At 35.9% G+C, this 10,003-nt stretch overlaps 1 non-coding gene across 1 annotated transcript; it reads left to right on the forward strand.

Annotated features, from left to right (window-relative positions):
• Nucleotides 1-1,766: 1,766 nt before the first annotated feature.
• On the forward strand, nucleotides 1,767-1,852 carry LOC112502222. Its single transcript, XR_003067650.1, has one exon. It is a non-coding gene; the product is annotated as a small nucleolar RNA SNORD24 (small nucleolar RNA).
• Nucleotides 1,853-10,003: the final 8,151 nt, after the last annotated feature.

The raw sequence follows: 10,003 nt of genomic DNA on the forward strand, positions 1-10,003 counted from the left end.
AACTTATTAACAATTTACCATTTTAACCCTTACCTTCCTCTCAAGCGACCGACTGATGAATTTGTGAAATCGAACCAGAGAATCTCAAACCAGAGAAATCGAGGTCTGTCCATCTCACCAAAGCCTCTGTGAAGCCTGTGAAATCGAATCGAATGTCATCTTGGAGACGGATGTCGTCTTGGAGACGGAAATCGGTGCCAAGAAACTCGTCGATGCAAACACGGATGAACACTAGAGAGGAATCTGGAGAAAATAGGGTTGGAGTGATGAGGATGGAGAGGAATCTGGAGAAAATAGGGTTTGGAGTGACGAGGATGGAGACGATGAACACTGGAGGTTGATTGGAGGACCTTTTTGGTAATTTTACATCTATAAGCCAAATTTGCCAAACACTAAAAACCAACTTATCAACTTATTGCTTTTTGGTAYCRTTATAAGCTAATCCAAACACTTTTTACAAAACTCCAGTTTGATACCACATAAGTTAATAAGCACTTTTACAAAAAAGCATAAGTTGTTTTAAATAAGCAATCCCAAACACCCCCTTATATGTTTTGATGTGCTTTTATGTCAAATTTAGAATTTCCATTTATGGGTAAGCGCTCAAGCAGAAGCATGGGTTTCTCATTACAATTTACATCCTCTGATGCAACCCTTTCTTTTATTTGTAGTCAGGGTTCTTTTTTGCTGTGAAGGAGGTTTCTTCACTTGATCAAGGTAGCCAAGGAAACCAGAGAATTGCTCAACTTGAGCAAGTGATCTATAAATTGTTGTCATTTCTTCAAGTTTATGTGTAGGTTCATATTCATTAAATCATGAGTTTTTGCATACTAAGCGCTTTTTGTCTTCTTTTTATTGTTTTAGGAAATATCTTCATTAAGTCAGTTACATCATGATAACATAGTTCGATATCTTGGAACATATACGATATGTATTTCATCTCTTAAGGTATGTCTTTTTCATTGGAGATTGCCAAAATCGGTCTTGTTCCAAGATTGCCTAAATCGGTTCCTTTTGGTCCCTAATTGATTTTAACTTGATGATTTTGTTCGATCTTTTCATTTATCTGGTTTGAAAGGTTGGTGCTTTGTTGATATGGTTGGAGCTATATACATCAGGCACCAAGGAGCTTAAATGCAGCTTAGCCTAGGGTTTGCCACTCACTATTTGGAAGCGGTTTGTTCATCTCACATCAAGATTCTCATGTTAGTTACTTCTATTATTCTTACATATGATTTTTACTACTTCATGATCTTAGGTTTTTGTTAGTCTCAAATCTATAAGTTATTTATTGTTTGTTACTTGCATTTTTTTAATTCATTGATTGATTACTATTTTTACTGGATTTTTGGATTTGTGGAATTATGTCCGTTAGTTTATGATGCTTCTGCTTCGATGTGAAATTTATGGTGACCAGAAGCAGATACATGCATTTCCCTATATTGTTGAATCAATATTTTCATAAAATTTCTATTGATTTCTCTTCAAGAGGAAGGTGAAGTTACAACCAACTACTTTTGACTCATTATCTACAACTTAGTTGATCAATTTCTCTTTCACGATTTTTTTAATTTATGTGATTTTGATGACTTTCACTTCAACGTCATGATATTGGTTGAGTTTATCGATGTGTTTCCGTTTTCAGTAAATTGTTTGTATTCTGTTTTTGAGGTACAATAACCATTGGTTTCCTGCGATTAAAAGCACGTTTTTAAAAACAATCTGTCTTTTTCTTTGCTATAATGTAGATTGTGGAAATGAACATATGCCAATGATATTAGAATGATATTTGCTACTCTTGATGAGTCAATGCTCATTTGATGATTACTTATCCGCCAAGATCTCTGAGGCATCCATTCTTAATCAATCGGTTTGAGCACGTATAACACTTCTTAATCAATCGTTGTTTTGCTAATTGTTTTCATTTTGTCTGGTATTTTTTATCTCCTTTTGAGGACTTTGAATGATCGATTCAAACGCCTCCAAAGGGATGATGTAGACGATTGAGAGCCTTTTGAGGATTAGATGGAAGCACATTTCAGAATGGTCGATGGTACCTAATCTATTAAAGATGTCTCTAAAGGAACATGATGACTATTAAAGATGCCTCCGAAACAGCAATCGAAAGCAAATTGAGAAAAGAATCAGAAGATCATCGAAGACAAGACCTTCGGTCTCAAGAATAAGAACAAGTGTAAAAATGTTCTAAAATACGTCCGATTTTTTACGTCAATCTGTTCAACCTAAGACTGATCCTAAATCAACACCACGGTCAGTTGCATGTATGATTGATTTCATGTTTTCTTTTTTAATCTGATTGATCAATCAATGTTTCCTGTTTTTTTTTTATTGTTATTATTTTGATGTTTTTGATTTGAATGAATAAGGAAGAGAAGGCAAAAGGGAAGGAACTGAATGATCTGCTTAAGATTGTTGTTAGTAAGCCCAAAGTTCCAATTGGTAAGGATGTCATTTCTTTGCATTTTCGTTTTTCAAATACGATGATTTAGGATTATGACAATGATATGCATGTGAAATTCTACATTTTGAGTTTTTTAATAATGATGTTTTTGTGTTTGTATGAAGGTATCTTGCATGTGTAGGAAGAACTATTGTATATTTAGGGCTGCAAATTTTGTGCTTTTCTGTGCATTCGTCGTCCTTAAATTCAGAGAAAGACTTTGACTTTGAGACCAAATGTAATACTTTTCGATTTGAAATTGGTGTGAATTTTGTTACAACTTAATACCCATAATTTTTTGTATACTTCCTTTGGGTTTGGAATCACTCACACACACAACTGCCAACTGCACTTAAAGGTCCTGATTCTTGAACCTCCTTTGTCAGGGGTCCTTGGCTGAGGTTGGTAGTTTGGTGACAATAGGTCAAAGGACTATTGGACTGTGGTTGAATTTATTTGCCGCAGTTTTGAAAGAACTCTTTGCGTGTTTAGGTTTTCATTTTGATGTTTTCTTGTTTGCACTCGTGAATGAGGTTTTTATATCTTACAGATACGGCTGTTGTAAAAGTGTTGGTTCAAAATATATGTTCTCTTTTTCTCTATGTGTATGGTTATAACAGTTGAAACACCATTCATATGAAGTGATAATTCAGTATATTTTAGAGTTCGTAAATTTCATGTTTGATCAAATCTTGTTTTGTGTTACAGGTGTTGATCCCAAATTTATATCATGTGAGTTTTATAGTCAGGCAGTGTGCAAAGGGTTTTAAGTGCAAGTTCTCTAATGATTTGAATATCCAAAGAACAAGAGATAATATTGATTGATACTTCCTGTCATATACGGGAAATCTATAGCAACCACCATTTTGAGATCAGTTCTCTAAAGATTTTGTTTAATCTCCACAGGCTCTTCTGCTCCATGTCGTGCTCAGATCCCAAGCTTGATTCACATCGATTCAAGGATATTCTTGATGAGGCAATTTCAACCGGTAATTGTTTCTAATTCTTCATTTAATTGAGTCAAGGATAGAAATTTTCCCATTCTATATATGGTTGGGAAGAGATTTGTAAATTCTGTAATACTTTGATATCTTTTAAAAATGGAATAAAATAGAGAAACCTAACCTTGAATTCAGTTTGTTGAGTAATTAATGATGAAAAAAATGTAGAATCTCTGATTTCAGAAATTGAGTAATGTAGTTGATCTTCACTTGCAGGAGAGGTGAAGTCAATGAAAGCATACCAGAAATGGGCTAAACAGGTCTCTGAAACAAAACCACCGACAACTCGATTGCAGCGTAGGGGGAAGTGAACTAATATTTTTTGAAGTTTTGTTGATGTGGTGATTATAATGTTTTGGTTCTGAGAAACTAACTCATGATAGTGTTGCAGATCAAAAAGAGAGTCAGATGATCTATACATTATCATTTCACAAAGACAAAGTGAGAGGAAAGGACGGCTAGATGCAATGTTCTCATCTTTAGTCGATAAATACGGTGGAGATGAACCATCTTCAGAACCTACTGATGAAGAGTTTGAAGCAGCCAGGGAAAAACTTAAAAAACGCAAGGGTTTTAAGAAATCCAAGTAAACGTAATCTAACACCGGTACCCAATTCTTATATTAATCTCTATAGGTATTATTCTGCATGTTGCCTTGATAGACTTGTTTCAATCATTATGAATAAAAATTGACTTGGAATGACAAAAAAGCCCAAAAGAATGATCTAAATCACCACACCTTTAATGCTTGTAACTTGTTTTTTTTTTTTGGATATCTTGCCTTAGAAAGGATTTACAAAAATTGAATCATAATCTTTCCACCTATAACTACAATTACAAAGGGATTTTTTTATTAAACACATGATTGCAGAATCGAGTAACACCGACATTTCGCAGAGATGATTATTTGAATCTACTGTAAGTACAAATGTTGTAGGCTTTATGACATATTGAAAGAATTTGATATTTCGAAATTGAATAAATTTTAATGAATTTTTACATCCCGTTGCATTGCGGGGTACACAACTAGTATATATACATATATATATATATATATACATATATCATACTATATTATAAAGCATTTGACAAAAACTCTTAAAAATCATTTTTTATGCATAAAGTACTGTTTATTGGTGTATGTAACTTAAAATTCAAGATTACAAGTAAACTGTACATAAGTACAACTTATTAAAATTCCATGTCTGAATTCGTGTTATTAGCTGGAGATAAATAAAATCAAATACAAGATAAACATCTCATTTTAAATATAAAAAACCTAAAATATAATTAGGATAATCATTGAATTCTAACAAAATACTTAATTATTATTTTTATAAAATATTATATTATTAAAAAAAATTATTTCATTAACAAACTTAAATTAAATTATAATAAAAATTAAATTAAATTAATTACACAAAAAATTAGAACTTTTAAATAGTTAATTTGTTACTAATATTGATATATTATTTTCAAATTTTTGTGATATCTTCAAATTTATATTTTATTCAAAAATAAAATCATTATCGCTTTTTAAAAACACATAATATCGTATTATAACATTGATAGAAAAAAAAGATATTAAAATCAAGATGTATCTTGCTGCATTATGTGAGTACCATTATAGTGTGTGTGTGTGTGTGTATATATATATATATATAGGTGGAGGTTCAAACGAGAACACCTCCATTTTACGAGAACGCGAGAACACCCTTATCACATGTGATAATACGCGTGAGGGGCCCTGGTGATGTGCGGACGATGTGTTCTACGTCTTAGGCCGCGCCAAAGGTTGTCTGCGTCTATGATTTAACATCACATGTGATGATCCTGATGGATTATAGTATCGTATCAACAACAACCTTATCACATGTGATAATATTTGTGAGGGAGCTTAGTGGTGTACGGGCGACTTGGCCAGCAACCAAGATCGCATCGAAAATCATCTGCGTCTCTGATTTAGTATCACATGTGAATCATATATGATGGAATAATAGTATCACATGTGATTGTCTATAGTAAAAGGGTCTTCTCGTGTTCTCGTAAAATGAAGGTGTTCTTGTTTGAATTCTTCCCTATATATATTTACTAGTAGTATACGCGCTGCAATGCAGCGAGATCTACAAATTGGAAAGTAAAATAACGTGTTTACAAAACAAGTCTAAATCTGTAGACTTGTCTTCAGAGATTTAAAATATCCCATGTTAAAGCTTGCATCACATAGAGCAAGACCAACCAGAGCCCCTCTGGACTTTCCAACCAAAAGCAAGCCAACCAAAGATGCTCTGGTCAACCAGAGCCCTTGGTAAACAAAAATGAAGACGAAGTCTGAAGATGATTTAGTCCAAGAGGACTTAGTCATGAATTTTCCTGGAACGAAGAGCTTAGATACATAGCTCGGACACAGAGGGCATGAAGACTGAAGTCTCTCGGATACAGAGCTCAACTCCTAGACACAGAGCCTCTGCATAGTACATGTAGAGCCCCTAGGTCTCCTACTTAGCCCTTCTGTGTAAAGGTTCCACGGCTCACAGTTACCACACAATTTAATTAACCCAATAATAAAATCAATTGGATCCTAAATTAGCATGATTGATTGAAACGTAGGCCGAGGATGGAAGTCTAAATATGTATACTTGTCTTCAGAGATCCAGAGTTTGGGAGAGCTAAGTCTGAAAAAGAAGGCTTTAGTGTTTTGGTGAATTAATCTGAAAAAGAAGACTTCAGAGTTCAGGTGAGTTAAGTCTGAAAAAGAAGACTTCAGAGTTCATACATCAAAGTTCGTGTGAGCTAAGTCTGAAAAAGAAGACTTCAGAGTTCAGGTGAGCTAAGTCTGAAAAAGAATACTTCAGAGTCCAGACACGACTTATTTTCACTCTCTAAGACTTATCTTCAGATTTCTGAAATGTGCTAGTATAAATCTGAAGAATAACTCTGAAGAATGACTTCAGACTTGTACTCTTGACATAACTCTGAAGAATGACTCTTTAAAGTTGTACTCTTGAAATAACTCTAAAGAATGACTCTTCAGACTTGTACTCTTGAACAGTTATTGAGGAACCAGAGGGGCACTGGTTGGTCTTCATGTTTAAAGATATTGGGTATTTGAATAACTTTGAAGTATAACTCTAAAGAATAACTCTGAATAATGCCTTCAAACTTGTACTCATGAAATAGCTCTGAAGAATGGCCCTTTAGACTTGTACTCTTGAAATAACTCTAAAGTAGAACTCTGAAGAATGACTTTTCAGACTTGTACTCTTAAAATAACTCTGAAGTATAACTCTGAAGAATGACTTTTCAAACTTGTACTCTTGAAATAGATTCAGAGTTTGGGTGAGCTTCTCAGGCGTACAAGTACAAGTCTGAAGGGTCATTTTTCAGCTATTTCAAGAGATGACCCAAAGAGCGCCTAAGTGTCAAATCTTAAGATGAAGTCTGAAGACCTTGAGTTCAGAGTTATTCAAATACCCAATATCTTTAAAAAACACCCCATAGTAAAACTTGCATCATACAGAGCAAGACCAACCAGAGCTCCTTTGGTTCTTAGGGACCATAGCCCCTCTCACCAAGAAAAATCAAGGCCAACCCAAAAGCAAGGACAATGAAAGGCCCTCTGGTCTACCAGAGCCCCTCTGGTCAACAAAAATGAAGATGAAGTCTGAAGATGATTTAGTCCAAGAGGACTTAGTTATGAAGTTTCCTGGAACCAAGAGCTCGGACACAGAGGGCATGAAGACCGAAGTCTTGCATGCAAATAGCCAAGTACCCGGGTACAGAGCTCAACTCCCAGACACAGAGCCTCTGCATAGTACATGCAGAGCCTCTAGGTCTCTTACTTAGCCTCTCTGTGTAAAGATTCCCTGACTCATCACTTACCACACAAATTAATTAACCCAAGAATAAAATTAATTGCATCCTTAATTAGTGGGATTGATAGAAACGTGGGTCAAGTATGGAAGTCTAAATATGCATACTTGTTTTCATATATCTGAAATGTGTTTACAAGACAAGTCTAAATTTGCAGACTTGTCTTCAGAGATCTGAAATACCCCATGGAAAAGCTTGCATCATACAGAGCAAGACCAACCAGGGGTCCTTTGGTCCTTAAGGACCAGAGCCCCAAATTCAAAAAGTACTCCACAAAATTCAAACCACGATCTTAATCAACCAATCTAAACAAAAAAGAATCATCCACTGATCAACAACAGCTAATAAATTGTTCAACAACTAATAAAACCAAATCGATTAACTAAGTTATGAACTTTTCATCAAAGATATGTCTTCTAAAAGAAGTCTTCTATCAGCTGCAAGAAATACAGAGTGATTATAAGTAAATTTATATATACACACACAAACACATAATGTAATGAATGCTTAATAATCAATTGTTGCTTGTACCTTAATCGTGTAAAACCTCTTGCTAGACCACGTTTTATGTATAGAATCCACGAAGGTTGAATTTTTTGGCAGGTTTAACCAATACCTTTGTATTTCCTCGTGATATACTGTTAGACCCAACCTACGAAAGTGTAAGTAAGAAGTCTCTTACTTTAGTCAATAGGACTTAGTCTATTGAAGCGGTCTGGACTAAGAGCTCTCATGCAGAAGATCAAGAACCAGAGCTCTTACTCAAGAGTGAAGGTTCCATTCATACAGAGCCCGCGCTCAATCCCCGTGGACGATCAAGCCTTATGCGTCAAAAAGCATAAGCGTTTGACACAAAGCTACAACTCCAAAACCCAGAGCCTCTGGATAGTACATGCAGAGCCTCTGCATATGCAGAACCTCTGCATAGTACATGCAGAGCTTCTGTATGTTACAAGCAGAGCTTCTGGTCACTTTCTCCATGGAGCACGCGTGCTAGCCCAAACATTCTCACAAGCATCTAACTGTTTTGAGGCGGCTTGACCTAGTCTGCTCCGCTTTTCAAGGGAACTCAAAGATAAGGATGCAGACTCGTCAGCTCAGTAATTCAAGCCTATTTTGTAGCATAGTTGTTACACCAAGGCATATATAAGGAGACTTCCTCCTCAGGTTCAAATCACCTGAGAGTGTCGACTTATAATATGCCTAATTATTGTGAGATTACGATTTATTTGATTGTTCTTTACATTCATCAAATAAAAGCATTCGACATATTCAAGTCATTTCATTGTTCTTATTTATACTTTGAATATTTGATTAATCATTCGTGGTACATTGTTTGTTTTCATTCCTATTATATATAAACTGTGTTTTACTGCAAATTAAGAGTATTTGGGTTCCAACAATTGGTATCACAGCCTGCTAATCAAATTAATTGATTAGTCGACCGATATCCGTCTGGATTCTACTCTTAATTCTTTTTGATTATTCGTTTTAAAAAGGATTTTCACTCCTATTTTTCTCTGTTTAAAACGTTTTCTTTTACGTAATTTGGAAATGATTTTTCTGTCGATCATCTTTCTCGTCAATCTTCTTCTCTAAAATTTTTAATAAAAAATGTCGTCTCAATCATGGAACTCCATGTATAGTGTCGGTTCATTGACCAAACCTCCGACTCTCATTAGGGAAGAATATCCCCAATGGAAAATTCGGATGATAAATTTTTATGAGGGTCTTGACCTCGAACTCTACGAGTCAATTTTAAATGGCCCCTATGTCCCTACCACCATCATTCCTCGTATTCCTGCTGCTGGTGATACGGTTGAGGTACCTGCCAGGCGAGTACCCAAACTTCGCCGTGACTGGAACGATGAAAACAAACGCAAAGCGGAGGTGGATCAAAAAGCCAAAAGGCTTTTAATCATGGCACTTCCCAATGAGATTTTTCAATCTCTTGATGCGTGCGACTCTGCCAAGGGTCTATGGGATGAACTAGCAAACCAGTTGGAAGGAGGTATAAAGATAAAGAAGAACCGTCGTGCTCAATGCTTGAACGAGTATAACAGCTTTTAGGCGCTTTCCGATGAGTCTTTAGAACAGACTTATCACAGGTTCAATACTCTAATCAATAAATGCCGCAAATGTGATGTGATGAGAACTCAAGAGGAGACCAACATGCTCTTCTTGAAGAGATTGAATGCAGAATGGGGAAACCTGACGATGTCTCTCCAAGCGAATCAAGATCTGGAGCAATGGACGTTGCACGACGTGTATGGGACTCTGCAAGCTCAAGAACAAGAGGTGTAGAAGGCCAAGGTCGCTCTGGGTGGACCTCTGGCTCTTGACTATGATTCAAAAAAGACAGGATACAGCCAGTCACATAGAAAGCGAAGATCCAAAGAGGAAAGGAGGAAGGGAAAGAAGGCTCTCATCATGGAGAGTGATGAAGAAGACAGAACTTCTAGCTTTGAAGACGAGGATATTAGTGCCTTTGCACAATCCTTGGCCCTGATCACCAAGGAATTCCAAAGGAAGTTTGGAAAGAAGGTCCTCGAAAAGCGAGGAAGACAAAGCGATTGAAGCAGAGGCAGAGCTTTAGAAGGAAGGAACCCAACCTCTGTTTTAAACAAGAAGGAGGAAGAGCCATCAGACCAGAAGAAGCTAGGTGTTC

The sequence above is a fragment of the Cynara cardunculus genome, unplaced genomic scaffold, assembly GCF_001531365.2.
Source record: "Cynara cardunculus var. scolymus isolate 2C unplaced genomic scaffold, CcrdV1 Un_Scaffold_1085, whole genome shotgun sequence".
NCBI lineage: Eukaryota > Viridiplantae > Streptophyta > Magnoliopsida > Asterales > Asteraceae > Cynara > Cynara cardunculus.